Source organism: Lissotriton vulgaris, chromosome 11 (genome assembly GCF_964263255.1).
Source record: "Lissotriton vulgaris chromosome 11, aLisVul1.2, whole genome shotgun sequence".
Lineage (NCBI taxonomy): Eukaryota > Metazoa > Chordata > Amphibia > Caudata > Salamandridae > Lissotriton > Lissotriton vulgaris.
Genome location: NC_141699.1, coordinates 1,049,626,921 through 1,049,637,531, shown reverse-complemented (window position 1 = coordinate 1,049,637,531; position 10,611 = coordinate 1,049,626,921).

The window sequence follows — 10,611 nt, the reverse complement described above, 5'->3', positions numbered from 1 at the left end:
GTCCTGCTGACCATTCTCACACACTGCATGAGCAAAAGAGGAAAGATTCAGACGACTAGTTAATAATACGCCAAGCAGACTGTATCACCGTATCCAGATGAAGCCCTTCATTTCTCTCCTTTCCGGGTAGAGTTTACCAGGCCGACTCTTTCACCAATGATCTTCAGCCTCTATATGGAACTGATGATCAATCTGGCAAATAGTCAGATTATTTTTTTGTAGAAATGATGCAACTAACCTTTAATAAATATTTGGCCATAATTGCAGATCTTGTTTAAGGACCAGTTTCGGAGTACCGTCCAGTCCTGGTGTTCAACTTTTAGTGATACCCTTAGTTATGCCACTGTTTTATGACATAGCAAATTTGTTTGACCGCCTCTCATCTAATTCATACTTCAGTATCAAATGGCTTAATGTGTTCTTGTGGGGCATATAATTCCTCTAGATGTTCAAAGCACTGCTCTTCTGCTATTTGCAGATGAAGAAGAGGTGGAGAAGTGTGGCTCAGGGGTTAGAGGCGGCAGACCCGGAAGCTGAGATCGGCCCTGGACCAGGGTTCAATTCCCCGCCTCGGCGGGTCTTGGGCTCAAAAATTCCATGGACTCGATAATTCTCGCTCCGGGTGCCTTCTCGACTCACGGGTTCACACTCTGCGACTCTGGGCAATAGCTTGCTTAATCTCCACAACGGCCCCTCGCGGCGGGATGCCTGGCTTTCACCTTGTGGATACCCTGCCGGGGTTATCTCACAGGGAAATACCAGGACGGGTTCCCTAAGCAAGCGCCGGGAAACCCTTTGTGGGTAGCTGTGCGCTATATAAGCTCAAAAACATTTACATTTACACATTTACATGAACTTTACCCTCAGGCAGTCTCATCCCATTGATACAAGAGTCCAGAAATGCTCTGAGTGTTTTTCTGTCAAGCCTTGCCCTATGAGAAGTGCTGGAGGGTGCCAGAGCATCAATGTAAATGTAGAAAAATGGTAAAAAGAAAACATTATGGTGTAAACAAAGTTCATAAAAAACGATTACCTCACATTGGCGCCACATATGGGCTTTGACATGGCGGCTTCCCTCTCACCTCACTCCCATGCACTTCAGTTGTTCCATGGTGAATTTCCTCTCTGCTGCCGGGCTACAGCACTTTGTTTGCAGCAAGGATGCTGTAGCATCCTCACTGAGCGCCATGTTTATTTCTATACGCGTGTTGGGTTTTCTGACTGCGCTAAGTTTTCAAACCAGAAAGACTCTCCAAGTGTCTCCAAGAAGACCCACACTTGACGGCTAGGGTCTTCAGGCAAGCATTTCCTACTCCTTCGGTGTCCTGCCAGGCTCAGTAAGAAGGACCAAGGCTGCAAGGTCAAAAGGGTTTTGATGTCACCTTACTAAGTCTGAGAGAACAGATTTCATGCACCCCAAATTCTCAGAAATGATTTCCCCTGAAATCCAAGATGCTCTAGACCTTGCTTGTGAGCAAAGACCCTGCTGGTATGTTCCTCTTTTTTAAAGGTGTAGCTGGTGGTGAATAGATGGATGGACCCTCATAAGGGGCATGGAGCCAGCAGGTCTGAGCTGAATTTGTCAGATTAAAATACTTCAGTCTTGGTTACTTTTTACCAACTGGTGCTAATACTCAGACAAGGCCACATGACAAATTCTACTGTGGCCTTCCTTTTGCATGTGGCTATTGCAATTCACTTTAATTCCCTATAGATACGTCAACATATATTTTGTCCTCTGGTAAACATAGTAGGAACTGATTCAGAAATTGAATTTGGTAGTATATAAAGAAGCACTACATTAGTACTACAGATTTACTACACAATGCAATTCATAAGTGGGAAAATACACCACTGGGGGATGAAATGCATTCTTCAGATGGGTGGCTACCTTCGCCGGACTGGCTGTAGTGGGCATCGAGCATTTTCCATGGGAGGCTGAAGGGTGGGGGCTGGTTTTTCAACAGTGGGGTGCTGGTGTTTTGCAGCGGTGCTGCAGTATAGGCCTCCGGTACCAAAAGCAGCAGTGTTTCACACTTGCACCCCCTACCCCCAAGCCACCCTGGGCTACTGCTACAAAATTTCGCGGGCTGCTTTGGGTTGCCAATCCGGCCTGGTGGCTACCTTTGGCAGATGGATTCTTTTACCAAACGCGCTTATACCCTTGTAATGCGCAGATGTGGCGGAGGATTATTTTCTTCTTCTGAGAGTTAGGGCAGGCGGGGGAGGGAGGGAGAGTTGGAGTAGTTGGTTGAAATGAAGGAGCGTACATGCTTGTTTTATTTCTGAGATTTTACTGTTGCCTAACATGCTTTTGACATTACTATGTTAATGAAGCTAAGCCTGTTAGGCCACATAATGAGACTGGAACAACTGTACTTTATGTTCCTTATTGCTCCAATAACAAGTTCTATGCAAAAAAAGGACAGGAGCCTGATTCATTATGAATGATGTTTAAAGGTCACCATGTTGCAGATGATTGACTTTTGTATTCTTTTCACGTAATTAAGTCTCTGCAGATGTTGTAGAACATCACCAAGAGTAATTAGCGCCAGCAGCTCTATGGCTGGCACATTCTTCACAGAAACCATATTATCCCTTTCAGCTGAAGGTGATACCTAGAAGTTAAAAGACTAGTGTTAAGAAATTGTTGTTGCACCTTCAGTAATCTGATGCAAGCCAAGATATTATAATACAATATAATATAATATAATATAATAATATAATAATATATAATATAATATATATTATATATATAATATATAGCATAATGTATAATATAATATAAGATATTATATTATAAGTATTATAATGGCCATTCAGGGACTTCTCATTGCTGAAGGATTTGGCAGGAATGAGTACTTTGGTGCAAAGGTGAATGCAGTTAATTTGATCAGGTGAGGCGGGATCCTACTCTGATGTTCTTCAGTTGCATATCTGCACTGAGGTCAATTTAGGTTTTGAGGTTTTACCTAGACCACTTTTTTTTTTTTTTTTTTTTTTTTTTTTTTTTGAAAACCTTTATTGTGCAGTAATGGTAGACAAATACGGGCCTACAACCACCTGGCCGGCCACGAAGCTGTGAGCACTGTTGCAAGCAATACGGTACATCGGCAGCAAGGCGATACTATTAAGCAAGCATTTGGAAGTACACTGGATCATGTTGTACCGCCGACGTACAGGAAGAATGAGGTTTATTTTAAATTTTATAAAAACACATGAACAAGAATTGAGTCCAGGATAGCCATAGTCCAGTCCATCTCATCACAAAAGTAAACAGTAACGTTCAGCAGGCGAGTTTCATAAGACGCAGGAATTTGCAATCAAAACATCAGAATCGCAAAGGTAACTACAGGAGAGGGAAGCAAGCACTGCGGCGAATGCAAACAGGAACCCACCCAGCTACAAGCCAGACTATAGCCCGAGGACAGAAATAGGCAAAAAGATGAAAGAAAAGAGAACAAGGCCCATAGAAACGAAAAATTAACATATAATCCCCCCACCCTACACGCATGCAGAGGCTACGGCCTACCCCCCCCCTTGCAGGTGCCTGTCGCCCATCAGAGTACCCGAAATATAGAGACAAGAGACAAGTAAAGGGAAGAAAGGAAAAAAGAGAATCGTAATAAGGTTAATTTTACATAACTTTATATATAAGGAGATACTGAAGCTAGAACGGGTCAGTGTATAATGCATACATCCAAGTAATAAACGGACAACGTCCATCAGGAGAATCCACTTACAATAAAGATATCCAAAATGGCGGCACTAATCCAGGATAGCAGAATCAAGACATAGTAAAGTGTGCCCCCCTGCCGTTACCCTCCTAACACTAATCCCGCCCACTGACCCAGGAAAAAGCATATAAGAAAGAGAAACGGAAAAAGAGAAATAAAAGGCCCATAGAAACAAAAAGGAAAGAACCGTTGGAGACCCCCCACCCTACACGCATGCCAAGGCTATGGCCTTCCCCCCCCTTAGCAGTGTGTCTGTCGCCCCAAAAAGAGAACCCGAAATATAGAGTACAAGCAAAGAAAGAAAGGAAAAAGTCCATAAATGCACGGTAGCACACAGGGAGAGAGAGAAGAATACACTACCCTACTACTCCCAGGAAAAGGAAAAAGCGGGGAGGAGCCCACCCAGCAACCGAACTCCCGGCTTCCCTCACCGTCAACGTCTCCGGCGCCATACACCACACCATGACAAAAAACTGTATTCCCAGTAGATCAGAAGCAGTAACACCCAGTACCTCAGTCCAGCACAAGTCCACCCCCCCCAGCAGGTGAGATAAGCAACAGGAGAAATCGACAGTAATGTGCAGAAGAAAAGCAGGACATTAAAGACTACTCAACCACTATCATAAAACATGGTCCAGTCCGGGTCTGCGCCAGTCGATCCAATCATTTCAACAACAGACAGTCCATCAACCCTGTCCGGATCGACAGAATTTCTCCTGGCCCGTCCATTGCTGCGAGGCGTCTTTGGCCAAGACAAAGAAGCAAGATGGCCACCTACAAAGAGAGGGGACAATGAAGCCTCCGTGCGCCGCAGGGTCCCAAACAGTGCAAAAGCATACCCCAGGGGCTCCAGTGATAGAGGCAGCGAGGGGGACAGGCGGCGAAGAGAAGGAGTTGCCAGGCTCCGATGGATAGTTTGTGGGCAGAGTCGTCACGTCGATAGTAAAGGGTACACCTGCAACTGTAACATCGTCGATAGTCAGACTCGAAACCTTGTAGCCAGGAGAATACCTCACCACCTTCTCTGTGTTCGGCAACATTGTGTCCCCTCCCGGTTGAAACAGGGGCGGCGGGGGATCATCCAGTCGGGATCGCCTCCTGCCTGGCAGCGCTTCATCGAAACTCCGGGCCAGTGTCCGGGCAGTGCTCCGCATTTCAACCTTCAAGGCCATGAGAGCGGCCAGGATGTCGCCACAGGTCGGGTCACTCCGAGTCAGAAGCCGGTCCGCATTGTCCCCCCGTGCACTCGATGCGGTCACCGGCACCAGGGCGCGTGTGTCCCCAGCCACTGCAGACCCAGTATCAACTAACACTCCGGCGGGGAAAACAGGCGCCATGTCCATGCCTGCTGCGCACATCACATGGCGATACGGGGGTGAGAGCAGCATCCGGAAAAGCAACAGTGTAGCCGCCGGGGAAGCTCCGTAGGCAACTTGAAAGCAGCACAGGATGGGAGTCTTCCACGTTTCCCGGGGGTTAACAGTCGTCCACTACGGGGAAGACGCTCCAAGATGGAGTCCGCCCGTGCCTCAAAGGGGTGGCAGGGGGGGGCTAACCGTGGGGGGGGGGCTTCAGCGTCGTCTGTGCCACAAGCTGCGCGTAGAAGAGTCCGACCCAGGTCGTCCGGGCAGCGTTCTGAGCCCCCGTGGTCTGCAGCGTCTCACCAGCTCGTCACCCCATAGAAGTCTCTCGGCGTCCAGCGGCGGCCATCAGCGCGGAGTACAGGGGGAAGCGCCGGAGGTCAGGAAACACCGAGTCCGCCTCCAATTTCGCCGGCAAAGGTACCAGAAGATCACCAGTCTTTTCAGCGCATCATTTCGCGGTGGTAGGGCAGCGCCGGTTAGGATAAAGGATCAGGATATTCAAAGAAAGCCAGACGGCTTGCGGAGCCGGGAGCTCAAGCTTCCGTCCCGTCCGCCATCTTGGCTCCTCCCCCCTACCTAGACCACTTTTGATTACATTTCCAGATGTGTGTTGAAGGGAATTCCACCGCTGTCGTACATGAACAGAAAATAGGCGCAGGCACCGACATAGAAGTAACCCCCATTAATCGAATCAGATCGCTAATCAAGGAGATCTTATATGCAAATCAGCTAGTTTCAAATTTATAACGAGGTAAATGTTGAATAGGTGTTTTGCGAGGTATGGGTGACTGCATTCATTTGTGCTTGCTACAGGCAATGATTGCTGGTAATATCAACAGTAAAAACTGCCCCACCAGACCATAAAACAGATCCACAAACATCCAAAAAGCAGTCAGTGCACATATGCCCAGCCCTTCAGGCACTGCCAGATTGTTCTATTGGCCAGTTTGATCCTGGACTCTCTAGGAACTGCCTCCGGGTTTTAGCTATTCCAAGCTTTCTGGCAAGATTTAAACAGAAAAGGAAACAGCAAGACCATACAAACACTAAATAGTGTATGTGACGCACCTCCCTCAATATAAAGACACTGGTTCTAAGTTTAAATCCCTCCTATATTCAATCTAACAATCAAGCATTATACTGTCACGGTGTGCAACTGCCCTTCCCCTGCCGTTTCAAAGAGGCGGTCACGACGACCAACATAAACTTTGCCAACTGTAGGTTGCACCACCCAATCCAGATGTCCATAAACAAATACTTTTTCGAATGTCCGTCCAGTGTTGATAATGTTCAGAAATCTTTATTTTGGCTGCTTGGTGTTTAATTTCAAATAAAATGAAGAATAAAGACAGACATTCGTAAATTTATTTGTTTATGGACATCTGGATTGTCTGCAGTCCCACTGTAGGTTACTATTTGATGTCACCTGAACAATACTTGTTAATTAATTCATCCTAGTGCGGGGACACACCAGTGGGTGTAATCAGGCACTTCATAAATGGTAATAATAAATAAATTCATGTTGGTTACATTGATATCAGAAAATATGGTCAAGCACGTTGGGTGCACTGGGGTAAAGCAGTGGGGAGCTGGGAGATGGAGAGGACCCGGACATGGGTGATGGGGAGGGAGAAACTGCTTCAGATGGGCAACATGATCTGGGGGCTACATCAGATGTGCAAAGGTCACTAAACAGTGACCATTCATAGGTCCAGAAACATGCCTGAGGATTCAGCCACTGATTAAGACATTATGTTGGTCTTGCGCTTAATGTTGAGAATCCCCCCCATTGGCCACACACGCGATTCTGCATACTAGTAACATGTATGATTGAGAGATCTATCCCCTACTCTTTCTATGCTTTATCTTGAGGCCCTCCTGCTCTACCTTGATGCCTACTGTACATTGACAAACAAGACTGTATGTACATAAATGTTTTGAGCTTCATGGTACTTTTTTTTTTAATAGAAAACTGAATAAACAAATTTACACAAAAAAAAAGAAAGAAAAACATGTGTCGGAGGGGTAGGTCAGATCTCTATGACTTCTGGAGCTGTGTCCAGAGCTGGACTGGAAACCAAAATCAACCCTGGCAAAAATGTTCCAGCTAGCCTCGCGCTGCCGGAACCCACGACTAGAGTAGGGCCGTCAGGACCTGGATGGCTCATGGCAGCCCATCCTGTGGTGAAGAAAGCTCAATGGAAAAAAGCCAGACTGACAGATTAACCAGTCTAGCTCCCAACAATCACGGTAAAGGGCATGCATTGATATTGGCAAATGCAAAATGTAATTACGAGTGTCTCATGAATTCCAATGGACTTGGTAACTTGGTTGGAATAGTAAATTATACTATTCCAAAACGCCAGTGCACCCCCAACAGCAAGTTGGGGTGAACAATTGTGTTGTAACGGCATGCATGGTAAAAGCATGCGTTGTAACGTCATGCAACCGGTTACCAGGTTCACTGGAATTTTAACTTTTTGTTTTTCACACAGCTGAAATCTGCATGTACAACTCTGTTGGAAAATATGCAGGAGTCACTTCAACTGCATGCTATTCCCCGCAAGGTGAAACTTTGTGTAGGTGCGTGGTGCCTAATGTATGTTATGTAGGGTAAGACTGGTTGGGAAGGAGCGAGGGTCAATGAGGTTTGGCCATCTCCTTGCATTGTGGTCATTCTTTACTAGTCACATATTTATGGTCCATCAGTATCATGCATGTGCAGTCAAAATGCACCATATTCATGTGCTGAGTTCAACTGCATAAGAGGCCTGCTATGGGTCTTCGCAGCATCAGCCTAGTGCATTTAAGTAATTGATTGCACGTACTCTGTTGTATTTGCACTTACATAGTGCTCCATACCCCTGACGAGTTGTTGAAGCTCATTAGCAGATGGCAGTCACTCTACATCCTAAGGGTGTGCATTTTTGCAAAATTGTTCAAATATAGCCTCCCTGAGAAGTAGCTTGGTATTGTACATGATGACTAGAGTGGTGCAGTTATCCTGTCATTGGTCGTGCTGTCTAAATGTGTAGTGGAGCGAAGAGAAGTTATGGTGGGAAGACAGGCAATTTACTTTAATCTGTTGTGTTTGATTGGAAGGGTATGGGTTGAAATTGTGGCCTATGTTGGAAGTACTTTGGTCTATAAATCATCGAGAGGCAGAGAGAGTTATTTGGTCCAGCGCACTTCCTCCCGTTATTCACAAATTCATACAAAAAGCGTATTGTTCCGTAGCAAAGATGGGACACCAGTCAATTCTATGGGTATGGATCCTTCCTGTTCATGAAAGGTAGGTCCTTCTAGGATCATAAGACCTCGCTTACCAATGGTGGCATGCTTCAATATCAGGCTTTGCTACTCATTGGCCAGCTGGGGTGGACTTTGCCAGAGATCTTTTAGTAATGCATCTTAACGGTGCCGGGCTCCATCAAAGCACAGAGTACAAATATCTGGGCAGCTACCTGGACACTAAAGGCTCATTCTAATTTCATCCGCAGTCTATGAATACCAAAGGCTCCAGCTTAAAGTTCGGTCTTCTAAACTGTCGCTATGAGACCGCTAGGACCGAGTTTGATTCCCCTTCTCCAGATGATGAAAGCAAAGGTCATCCCTGCATTAACCGATGGGAGCGCAATCACCCCGGTTAGGGAAGCCACTATGGCGGATACACTTATTACTCAAATCTATAATCTGCCCTTCACTTGCCAAAGAGAATGTCACCAGTGTAAGTAAGACTTGAACTCAGCATCACAAAACAGTATAGGGCCAGAGGCAGTTGCTTCTTAAATTTCTATCACAGGCTTAGACCTGCTTGCACGACTCTATGCGTGGCTTAGTCTGTCGCGAGCTAGAGGGTGCTGGCTCAACCTCCTCTTATAGGCAGCGCCTTGAAGATATATTAATTGAATTTTCCCTCACCGAGGCCTGTGGCAAGCATCTCTCTCACTAGGTCTTCAAACACACAGCAAAAAAACTGTGAAAGCTAGAGTATATGGCGACAACTGCAAAATGACGACGTTGCTTGCACATACCCTTGTACACAGGGCCGGCTTTAGCACTTGTGGCGCCCAGTGTGGGAATCATTTTTGGCGCTCCCACACCCTACGGCCACCTCCTCGGATTCTCTCACTATCACCAGGCATAAGTGCCCCCTCATATCTCCAATCATAAGTTATTACTAAACACAGCGTCAACCCCATGGGGTCGGCGCACCCTCCACAGGTCACCGCCCAATGCGGCTGCACCAGTCGCACTGCCCTAAAGCCGGCCCTGCTTGTACATGCCCCATTAAGGCCAGACTAGTGGCAATATGACTGAGCAGGTGGAAGATGCAAGCTCACCTACCAGCGTGGCGCCGCTTGGAACCCCACGGTACAAGGTGTCGTTGCTGCAGATAGGAAAAGGAAACTCCATTTCATATTTTATGTATCTGTCCTTCATTGTTGCATTCTCCTCTGCACTGACTTTATATGCATAGGAGTTCACACCTGCCAGCAGGCAGTAATAGCCAGTCTGAACCTGCTAGCACCATATTAAATGTCACAACTGTTAAGTTTCCTTGAATGTCTGCTGCCAAACTGGACGATTCTAACGCTATCTGCGCTGCAAAATGTTGACGTTAACTGTTGAAAGCTAACTACACTTTTTTTCTGTCATTGCACACTACCCTTTTTCCCCCAGCACGTCAAACTTTTAATACCCATGTAATCGGATACAGTCTGTTTTCTACTGGGCTGGCTTGTGTTTGAAAAAATTCCCTGATCTACACGTCACAGTTCTAAAACCTCATTGCATAGGGCAGTTTTTACTGTACCGTGTGCCTCAAATGGGCCGGCTGTGGTTTACTTCGCCATTGCGCTTTGCACACTGTTCTCCTTAGTGATCAAACATGCTGCTTCAGATTTGCCACTGTATATTGTTTTGCATTCTTACAATGTTTCATTCATCAAATGGTCCTTTGCTCGTGGATTTTATATTGTATTGTCTGCTTTTATAATGGGCTGGTAAGGGAGCTGGAATATCTTCTTTTGCACTAAGCCCTCCTGGGTGTATTGTGTGTTTTCTAAATGGATTGGTTCTGGATGTGGATGGCATATAATATATTCTTGATTTACTCTACTATTTCACTTTGCACATAATATTCCTGATTGAGATAAAAGACTGCTCCTATTTATGTGGCACCGATGAAAAATACTGCTTTGCACTTGGTACATTATATTGTTCTGTTCTGTCTATCTTCAAAAAGGCCTGATTTAATTTCATTTTGTGCTGAATATAGATCTGTCTCTCCTTATAATGGGATGTTTTAAGTTTTGTATATTGAACATTTTTAACTAACACACCTGTTTGTTAAGGTTTTAATTAACCGTACAATAAAATTGACTATGACTGTGACTAGTAATGTCTCTTGGCAAGGCACAGCACTTTAATTGAGTTATGAGTCTTAAATTCAATGTGGATTGGTACTTATACCATTAAAATTAATTAGAGCTCTCCTGTATCCTGAT